At 34.4% G+C, this 10,696-nt stretch overlaps 1 pseudogene; it reads right to left on the reverse strand.

The window, feature by feature from the left end:
• Positions 1-6,780: 6,780 nt before the first annotated feature.
• LOC124080450 (palmitoyltransferase ZDHHC4-like) lies at positions 6,781-7,683 on the reverse strand (annotated as a pseudogene).
• Positions 7,684-10,696: the final 3,013 nt, after the last annotated feature.

Below are 10,696 nucleotides of genomic sequence, written 5' to 3' on the forward strand. Positions count from 1 at the left end.
CTAGTCACTTACCAAGTCCTACTGATTGATCCTTCTTTCTAAGTGTCTCTCATCACAGGCTCCTCTGTGTATTACTGACATGGCTCCAGCTTACAACCCACCTTCTCTTACCAGAATCTCATTTAAACTTTCCTCTTTAAAGAACCACAGCCTCTGTTTTTTTTCCCTTTATGTAGACTTTACTCAGCAAGTGTCATGACATTTCTAAGTAAACATCTGTCATGTTCCTCCTCTGTTCAAGTTACCAAGGAGTTGGCTACTGCATAAAGAATAAAGTCTACCCCCTTAGGCATGGAACCCCTGAGGTTCTTAAGTCTGGCTCTCACCTACAACTCCAGTGTCCAACTTGTCATATAAATTAATTCTCCAACAAAACCTGAACTACTTCCAATTTCCTTTATATTCCCACTGCTTTGAAGCTCTATTCTTTGTGAGTGCTATTTCCTGATATTTGGAATGACTCACAGCATTACACCCCCTACAGTGCCCCTGCAAATCTCATCCTTAAAAATCCAGTTTTAGTGTCACTTAAAAAACACAAAAATTAATTCTCCTGAACATTCACACTTTCTCCCATTCTCTGTTTCTCTCATACACACTCCCCACCATCACCATCAACCAAGACCACACCAGAATTCTTTATTGTGTCTCTGCTGCTTCTGCTTTAATTGGCATATAGCACACCTTTAGAAGTTTGTGCTGGTTTTCTGTGTGACTCCGTGCCTATGCCTCAAAGCAGTATGTGAGGAGGAGCCTACAAAGCTTGTGGCTCAATAGTACAAACATCAACCATCATAATAAGTTGCTAAACACAGAAGGAATATAAAGATAACTAAAATAATCCTTTTATATTACAAACATGGAGACTGATAACCAGAAAGCTTAAGCAGACAAGGCCATCATAGCTGGTTTCTTCAGAGCCCATAACCTTAAATCCTTCCTACCTACTGAGCTTTAGTCTGGAGCCTCACACATTGACATGTACAATGTCAGATGTGGTTTCCTTTATCTCGCATATTGACTTGATCTTGAGCTTTTGATAATCTAATTGATACTGACAACAATTGCGTGTTTCTCTGCATTCACTTATTGCTTCACTCATTAATTTTCTTGTCACATCTTCACAACTGTTCACAATCTTATATGCCATAGACAAAATTTTATGTTGAGAATCAAAATACAATAAAAAGCATGGCCTTGAATATCAAAAAAATCAGAGAAATAGACGCATTGTGACAATATTAAAACAATGTTTAAAAAGGTGATAAGTGAGCCAGGCGCGGTGGTGCACGCCTCTAATCCCAGCAGCTCTGGAGGCTGAGACCAGAGGATCAGTAGTTCAAAGCCAGCCTCAGCAATGGTGAGGCACTAAGCAACTCAGTGAGATCCTGTCTCTAATAAAATACAAAATTGGGCTGGGGATGTGGCTTAGTGATTGAGTGCCCCTAAGTTTAATCCCTGGTACTGCCTTTCCCTCAAAAGAGGGAATAAGGGAATATCCATGTGCATGACCTTGTTAGGAATAAAAAAGCAAGGTTTTTTTTTTATTTCTTGGGTTTTTTTTAAGAGAAAATAATATTTGGGCTATACATTCATTTTTTGTTAAGCATTAATTGTCAATCGTTATAGTTAAACTTGGTAACAAATTTAAAATGAGAAACCAAGGATTAAATCATAAAATCATCACCCAGTGTGGTTTATATTTACAGCTTGAATTAATCTCATAATTGATAACATTAATTTGTTTATCATTCTACAAAATTATAGTCAGGATGAGCCAATGCAATTCATATGCCCATGAAATTTAGCACTTATTTTAATCTTTTTAAATTTATGTATAAATCTACTTCAGTTTTTTAAAAGGCTTTGGAAACTTTCAGCTTTAAAGTTTAATTTTAATTTTCTTTCTGATGGTTCTAAAATTGGGCTAAGTCCAGAATTCAATTCTGAGTTCCCAACTAGAGATTTGAACAACATACTGATTTTACTTGCCACAAGAATGCTGCTGCAATGAAGTTCTTAAAAAAAGAAAAAGAAAAGAAAAGATGTTTGGCAAATTGAAATAAAATGGAATTTTTCTTCTGCTCTTTGGGACTATGTCTTATTTTACAGTTTAACAAATCCTGACAAACTTTTTTTTCATTTGGTTTTTCCTAACTGTGTGCTTGATCTGTATTCAAAGATAAATATGTACATGAGCAAACCCATTCCTAACCATGGTTTTCTGGAAATCTAAAAAAGAAACAATTATTGGAAGTCACCAGCTTGACACCCAAATATAGAAGTTTATTGTGTTTACATACATATCCCAGAGATCTAGCTCTATGTTCTAACTTGTTTTATTTACTGTGACAATCCTCCTATCATTTTAACATTTTTAGCAGTCATTTAGAAAACACACAAATTTCTCACTTCTTTTTATGCTGGAGAAAAAGATGCTGTGGTATGTTTCTTTCTTTGATTTCAGGACTACTTCATAAAACCAATTCAAATAATTGAGTTTTTCATAAGAACATATAGAAATACATTTAATAGGAATGTAAGAAAGTATTACTATCACTAGAAATGCAACTAATTCATATTTATATATGTGATGTATGTGTGCATGATCTAAACATTTCTAATAATCTTTAATGACTCACAGATTTTATTATTTTCAAAAATACATTGAACACATGCCTCACTCTAGCCTCACACTCAGTCACTTATATGAGGACACTGAGGTTCAACGACATACCCAAGTTCACACAAGTAGGCTATTTACTAAACTAGGTTGTATTAAAACAACAGTTAGGACATGTTGTAGATTGTTTTTATTTATGCAAATTTACTCCTTGGGCATGATCTTTAATGTTGTGATTAAATTTCCAAAGGGCATTTTTGACATTCACATTAGCTTAGTTCAAGTCGAAATTAATTTCCTCTTGACAAGTGTTATGAGTTTCAAAATGTCCCCTGTGCACACGTTTGCTGAAAAGGTTATTTGTAATACAAATGTTCGTGGTAGAGATATCTAAGTTTTTATTGTGCATGCATGTCTTTATATGTATAGCATTATTTTTTAAGTTAATGAGATCAGTATTCTGTGGTGACATTTGGAAACCAGCCTATAACTCTGTGGTTATATGATTGTTTTATGCTTTATTTCCAATTATTTTAGTATTTAAGTTTTAATCTTGTGAATTTGGTAAGTGTGTGATACAATTTCAGCTGAATTGTCATAACAAAAAACAATAAATTAGCAATAAATTTGTGCAACAAAGAGTAGCTATTCTTGGCTTTGTTGCTGTGATTAGTATTTTTGAACTGAAGCAAAGTGCTTGATGGGCAGAGGTCCCCTGGACATGAGCCACACATAATGCAGCAGCTGTAGGAAACCATCAGAATGCAGGCGACAGCACTTCTGCAGAATAAGCTATTCCATTCCTGAACTGTGGAACAGACCGAAACACTGAAGCATCTGGCAGGATGTGTAGCAGCTGGAAAATCCCCCAACCACACATATTAAAGCCCTTCAGATGCTTGTGGTTTAACACACACATATCATTATTCTGACATTCACTAAAATAAAATGCAATTGCACATGACTGAATATTGATTTTAGTTTATATCAGGATGATTTTTGCTTGTCATAATTTACTCAAACAATGTCTTAGAACTTATTTGTAAGCTAAGTAGAAACCCAAAAGAAAAAAAAATTACATTTTTTTCTAGTTTGAAAATTTAAATAAACCAAAACTTTAAAAAAGAGAAAACAACAATGAAGAAACAAAGATCCCCAACAAAAGACCATTCTTCTCATTTTTAACAGAATTCTTTCATTAGTAAAGAGGCAATATTCAAGGAGTGCTTTATTTTCATTCACAAAATGCAGACTTCATTTCTAGGGCAGCTTTGGTTTTAGAAGGAAAAAAAGATTTCAACTAAGTATGTTAAATATGCAAATATATGTATGTATGAATGTGTCTATCTATATTTGTGTGCATGCCTAAGTACACATGCGCTCAACCTTTTAATTTTTCTCTTGTAAGTGAAAATTATTTTGGATGAGGAAATGGGTGTGCACATGAGCATATTTTAATATCTTCAGTGATTCCACAAATAAATAGACTTCACACAAACACTTGCTTTCACTTAGGAAGTTAAATCCACCCTTTGCCTCTCCAGGTAAGAATATTTCCATTTTAAAACTGATAGCGGTAAGGAGAATCTTAGCAAATCCAGTGAAATGCCCTCTCTTGCACTAGGTATGATACAAACCTGTACAACTGTGTGCAGCTGTTTCCTTTAGTAAGTGGTAATATTATTAGGGGACCTGCAATTTCATGGCTATTGACTCCTGTTGCCATAAACCATTCAGTGAGAAGATGGAGATCCAGTGTGTGAACACTGCAGGCTGAAAATGTCATTGTAAAACTAAGGTGGCATAGACAATGGCTTTGGAGATGAACTCTGAAGATGTAAGTCCCAAACCAGCTCTAATGAATCTGACTCTTATATTTTGCTACTCAACTGTGGTGGCACTTTTATGTTATTTGAGCCCCTTAATTTTATTTTAAGCTTAGTGCCCTTAGTATAACACAAAACACTAGTTAAGCACTGCTAATTCTATCTTTTCTTATTCCATTTCCCTTCTAGTGACCATATAATGGTTATTACAGTCAGTCTCTAGATGCTTTTTTTTTCTTCATACTTATGTTAACAACTAGGGATGATAAAATTGAGACTTTTCATTGAAAGAAATTCTTAAAACTTTAGATAATCTTATAAGGTTCAAAGTAAATAACTAATATATACTATAAGAAAATAAAAAGAAAGGAGTGATCATTGATAGATACATATATGGACACATTTACACATATAAACATATTTGTGCAGTCAGTCAACTCTCAGGACACACAGAGGATTGGTTTCAGGACCCACGTAGATTATAAGATTCTCGGATGCTGAAGTCCCTACATACAATGGTATAGTATTTCCACATAGCCTATGGACATTATCCTATCTACTCTGTCATCTCTAAATTATAATTCCTAAAACAACATACATGCTATGTAAATACTTCTTATAAAATATTGTTTAGGGGATAATTACAAGATAAACAAACCTGTACATGTTCAGTACAGACACAATTTTTTTAAAAATTATTTTCAATCCACATGTGGTTGAATTCATAGATGTGATCCCCATAAATATGGAGGGATGACTGTTTGGCAATAATATCATTAAAACTCTGTCTTCAAGCTTGAGATATCATTTCAAAAAATGAAAAACATATTCAACTAAAGTTTTTAAAGTTTTCTCAAGAGAAATACTTAAAATCATATCAAGATATCATTGATTTTTTAAAGGAACTGAAATAATCTGCATACTTTAATTGTATATAGCCAAAATCATTCTATTTTCTATTTTTGTGTTGAAACAATACAACAGTTAACTCACTTTTATTTTCTTTCACATGAAATATTGGGAGAAGAAGCTTTTTTTTTCCTTAGAGAAAATGGGTCTGGTTGGTAATAAGACCACTTTTGTTTTAATTTTATTATTAAGAATACAAAAGAATCCTTTGTCTCCTCTGTAACTCAGTAATCAAATGAATCACCTCAGAAGTTGATTATTCCCCAAAGTTGGTGTATGGGTACAAAGTTATCGTGAAACACAGGGACCTATATTTTTGTTCCTCGTAACTCCCAGATTGCCCTGTGCAGATTCATTCATATATATATATATATACATACACATATATGGGTGTGTGTGTGTGTTCACAATTCAAAACATTCTAAGGATATTATCCTAACTGAACTTTTGTGCTCTTTGTCAACAGTTTGTGTTCTTTACATCCTCGGGAAAGCTCTATAAAAATGTCTATTGCCATTTCAATATGGACTTTCCAAGATGGAGCTCCTCATCCACCCTGGAAAATAATTGTGCCTACTTCTCTATTATTGATTTTGACAATTCCGTTTCTCTTCCTCTCTACAGCATCATTTCATTCATTCATTTATTGATCATATTACAGTTCTCAGCAGTGAAAAATACAAAGATGAATGAGACACATTTTCTGAGTTTAAGGCATTTGTAAGCTATGAGATAATCAGTCCAAAACACATGACCAAAATCCTTTGTTGCAAGCATGATGGCAATCGTAAATCAATGGGTCTGATGTGAACAAAGATAAAGACTACAAACCAAGATTTGAAGTACCAGGAATTGCTCAGGAAGATGATTAGTTTTATGCTAAATGATAATGAAAATTAAGTAAAGCATCATAGGAGATAAGACATTCTAAATCCCATGAACTTGGAGTATAGAAACAGTGTCAGCTATAGAAAAGCACAAATGTAACCAGTATATTGAATCAATCCTGTTTTCAATGAGAGCATAGCACAGTCCAACTTTGCCTCTCATATTCTTTCCATTTTTTTTGTGAGTCTAAATCTTCCTCTGCCCATAGCTGAACTCAAATGATTCTCATGAATTTCCTAGACATTCCTTTTAATTAATGTCCAGTCTCATAACCCCCAATTCCCATCATGATTTAAAGTTAAAACTTCTCCCCTGGCCCTCTACCCTTGTGCATGCAATTGAGGGAAAGGGCATGCAAGGTACTTCTCTCTCTTTTTTTAATATATGTAAAGAGATGTTCACTATATTTAAAAGACAGTGACACTCTGTCCATTTAATTTCTTCTTTTTCTTATAATATGGGACAGGAGGTAGAAAGATCTATTGAAGATTGCCCCAAAGGCGATGGGAGTGAATGTCCTGGTAGATGTGGGGTTCACCAACTGGGAACAAGCCACAACATGGCAATACTGGCACCAGCTCCAGTTGCAACTGTCCCACTCATTTGTGATCTGGTTGGTGGCTGCCAGGTACAGAGCAAAGAACTCCCCCAAGAGACAGCTCGACCATGAAAAAGCCCAGCAAAAAGATAATCATTGCAAAGTTCAGGAACAGGTACTAAGTAGGAAAGACCATGTCCAAAACCCCAGGGGTATTCAAGGTTATGAGTATAAGTTTCCTGGTATAGATCTGACTCTATCAACAGGAAGATCAGAAATATGGTGCTCACAATGGCCATGGTGGCAGCTGACTTCAATATTAATGAAGAAGAAGAAGTACCCAGTATTCGAGCCCGATTCACTTGTTCACCCAAACACAGTGATGGTCAAAACAATTTGCAAACAGTTACACACACAACTGTGCTTTGATGGATCTGGTTTCATCAAGTCACAGCTGAGTACCTCATATTTTGGGTAAACATCACTTCATCAAATTCATAAAGTTGAAAATATAGTAATCCATTTGCTTTTGTTACGGTGCCAAGATAGTTTAAACAATTAGGGTGGAGAAAACAGGCTCACGATCAGCAACTGATAGGACAGAAAAGGATGATACCAGGAGAACTTCAACTCTTGACAGTAGCCAAATATTTCCCAGGTGTATTCTGTATAAACCATCCCTTGAAAGACCAGGTGCAAGATAATGTTACCTGTCTGACAGGGGTAATGAAGGAATTTTTGCATGGCTCTCTGAAGGCATCCTAGAATTATGCAGGAACATATTTGTGCTCCTTCCTGGATCAGACTTGCAAACAATGGGTTTTCTAGCAGATGCAGATCATAACAACACAAATCAGTTCAAACTCCAGGTAGAACAAGAAGTGAACCAGGAAGTTCATCCTGGGGGATATGCTCTTTCAGGAATTCCTCTTAATTCATGGAGAATTAACAGAGAAGATCCACTTGGGCAGCAGTGTGCTCCAGATACAATAGGCAGCACCCAAGGGCAGGAGACATGGTTTCTCCAGGAGACGGGGTCTGACCCAGGCTCTACCATCCCTCCAGTCATGCCTCAATGTTCTTCTCTCTTATACAGGAGATCAGAATCAATTTGGAAGACAATATGGAGCCAATGAAAATACTTCATCAAAAGATAGATATCATTAAATTTAAGTTTATAAAATAAATATGACATATCTAGAAAGTGAATTCAAAGAAAACAAAGCCAGAGGTTTAAAAAAAAAAAAAGAGCTGAGCAGAATTATTTTTTCCATGCTAGATCCAGAAGTGTTGTCATCAGTGGTGGAGAAGAACAAAAGTAGTTTAAAAATCTATGGAATTAAATCTGTGTGCACTGAATAAATATTTGGGTGAGAGTGGAGAATGTCAGAACAAATGTAAATCTCAAATTTCTAGTCTGAATGAATAGGTGGCCATGTTGACATAAACCTCCATGTACGTACAGCATCAAGTGGAGTTTTAGAATAGATGTGGAGCTCAGTTTTAAATATGTTGCAGGTGTACTTGGGACAAAAGTGAAGATAGCCAGTAGACATATGTATCTATTATAATAAGTCTAAGATGAAACTACTGTATGATTATATTATGGATTAGCTATGAGATCTTCCCCAAATGCTCATGTGTGAAACAATACAAGAAGTTCATAGGTAAAATTTTCAGAATAGGAAAATTTGTTAATCAGTGGTAATTGTAGTCAAATAGACTGTGGATGGAGGAGATAAGTTACTGGGGATATGACTTTGGTGTCTGCTTTCATTTGCCACAACCTTCTACCATAATGTTCTGAATGACCTTGGGTGCAGAGCAATGGAGCTGACCATGAATTAAATGTTTAAATCCATGAGCCCCAAATAATTTTTTTCTCTTCTAATTGTTCTTGTCAAGTCTTTCAACAGCGATGAAAAGGTTACTAATACAGTATATTTCTTTCTTTAAGGAGTTAGCAAAGACTCAATAGTCTAAAAAAGAAGAAAGAAAAAATGAGAATAATGAGTGTATGTTAGCACAGAAACTATACTATTATTTTTACCTTAGAAATTTACCAAATTACTAAAAATATTTAACTTCTCAATGCTACCAACAAGACTATTTCCATTCCACTGTAGGTATCATTTATGTGTGAAAAAATATATTCATGTAAACATATTTTTTCTTCCAGAAACTTAAAAAATTATATATATATATATATATATATATATATATATATATATATATATATAATAGTGTAATTAAGTTAAAATGGATAAAAAACATGCTTTCTAAAAGATTTCCATGACTTTCTGATCAATATGGATTACTGGTTTGGGGTAAGGGGAGTTGGGGAAGTGTTGTTCCCTGTTCTGTGATTAGCACCTTCTGTCTTCTGCTCTTCACTGTATGTTAATTTAGCCATTTAGGAAGCTGAGTTCCTTCCAATCTTAGATTACAGGTGTTACTTAGCACATTACCATTCCATGATCACAGATAAAGACCTTGGATTTATCTCCTTTTTTGGAACTATGCATCATTAGGAACATTAGCTTACCACTTTTGACTTTACCTATGATAAGAATTTTGTTAAAACTACCTTGAGATGCTTACCATAAAATATTATGCTGGTAGTATTTGTTTGTTTTAAATAGTAGTTAGAGCTATCATTTATAAAAAGGAAATTGAAAGTCTCTTTATCTAAGTAATTAAGTGAAGTACAAGTTGTTGGATACAACAGACATTTAAACCGTACAAATAAAAGCCTTTCTGGGATGAGTCAATTACTTTTCAAGTTGAATAACTGCTGTAGATTTTATTGCTATTAATGAGGTTGTTATCAGCTTAGAACTTGAATTTTGATTTTGACTGTGGTTTCAGAAGAAATTTATACCTTTTATAATTTACTTGACTGAATTAATCATTGTGAAAAGAAGCTAAAGTGTTTATCTAATGAGCTACAATAAACAGCCTCTGCTATGTATATAGCATTATTATTTTGGTCACAGTATTTAAGGAATAAAATACCAATTATTACAATGAATACAGAAATGATGAATGATTACTTCTATCCATATCATGGATATAGATAGAAAATCTAGGATGAATGGATGGGTAGGTAGTTACAGATGACAATATAAACCAGCAAATGAGAGGATGAATTTATTTCTCAAGACAAGGAGTAGCCTAACCAGGACTTCACAGTGTCTTAACTGGCTAAATACTAGTGTTAATTTTAAGAGTGAAACTATCACTATCCTCAAAGGTATTTTATCTCAACAGACAAAACCAACACACAAAAAATTAAAAACAATTTCTGAGCGGGGGGACTCCTCTTTTCCAATAGTAATTTCATTCTCAATTTAATCAAAAGCTAGAAGATCAGGAAGCCCTCATGTTGTAAAAGAACTGTCTAGCTCCACCAATTGGGGCATCTTTAGAAAGCAGGTGAAGATTTAGACCTCAAGAAAATAACCCTGTTATGAGATTTCAGACACAGATTTTAAACACATCTTTTACCAAATGTAGATAGCTCTAATTTTTCCCTGCAAAAACAAAAATGTGATCTCCATTAAAATAAAACAGCATTGTTCACTTTTTTACTACTGCAGAATTTAATATTATGCTAAGTGTAAACACACAATATTTGCTAAATATGGAGGTAAGTGTCTTATTGTGTGTAGCCAAAAATTCTACTAACCAAATAATTCAACACTAATGGACTTCAAACCAAGCAGGAAGTAAAGACACTTATGAAATGTTTTTGCTGAGAAATATAGGCTGCTCAGATATCCCAACACTGGATAACCTTGCCCTCCCAAGAGTATGTATTTATTTTCCATATTTTTATTTTCAAACTTTTGTCATGTTCACGAATATGTTGAAAATGTACAAACCTTAGTAGCCTAAGCAGAAGTGCTGCAA

The sequence above is a fragment of the Marmota monax genome, unplaced genomic scaffold (genome assembly GCF_021218885.2).
Source record: "Marmota monax isolate L192 unplaced genomic scaffold, Marmota_monax_Labrador192_F-V1.1 WCK01_AAM20220418_F8-fsc00434, whole genome shotgun sequence".
Taxonomy (NCBI): Eukaryota; Metazoa; Chordata; class Mammalia; order Rodentia; family Sciuridae; genus Marmota; species Marmota monax.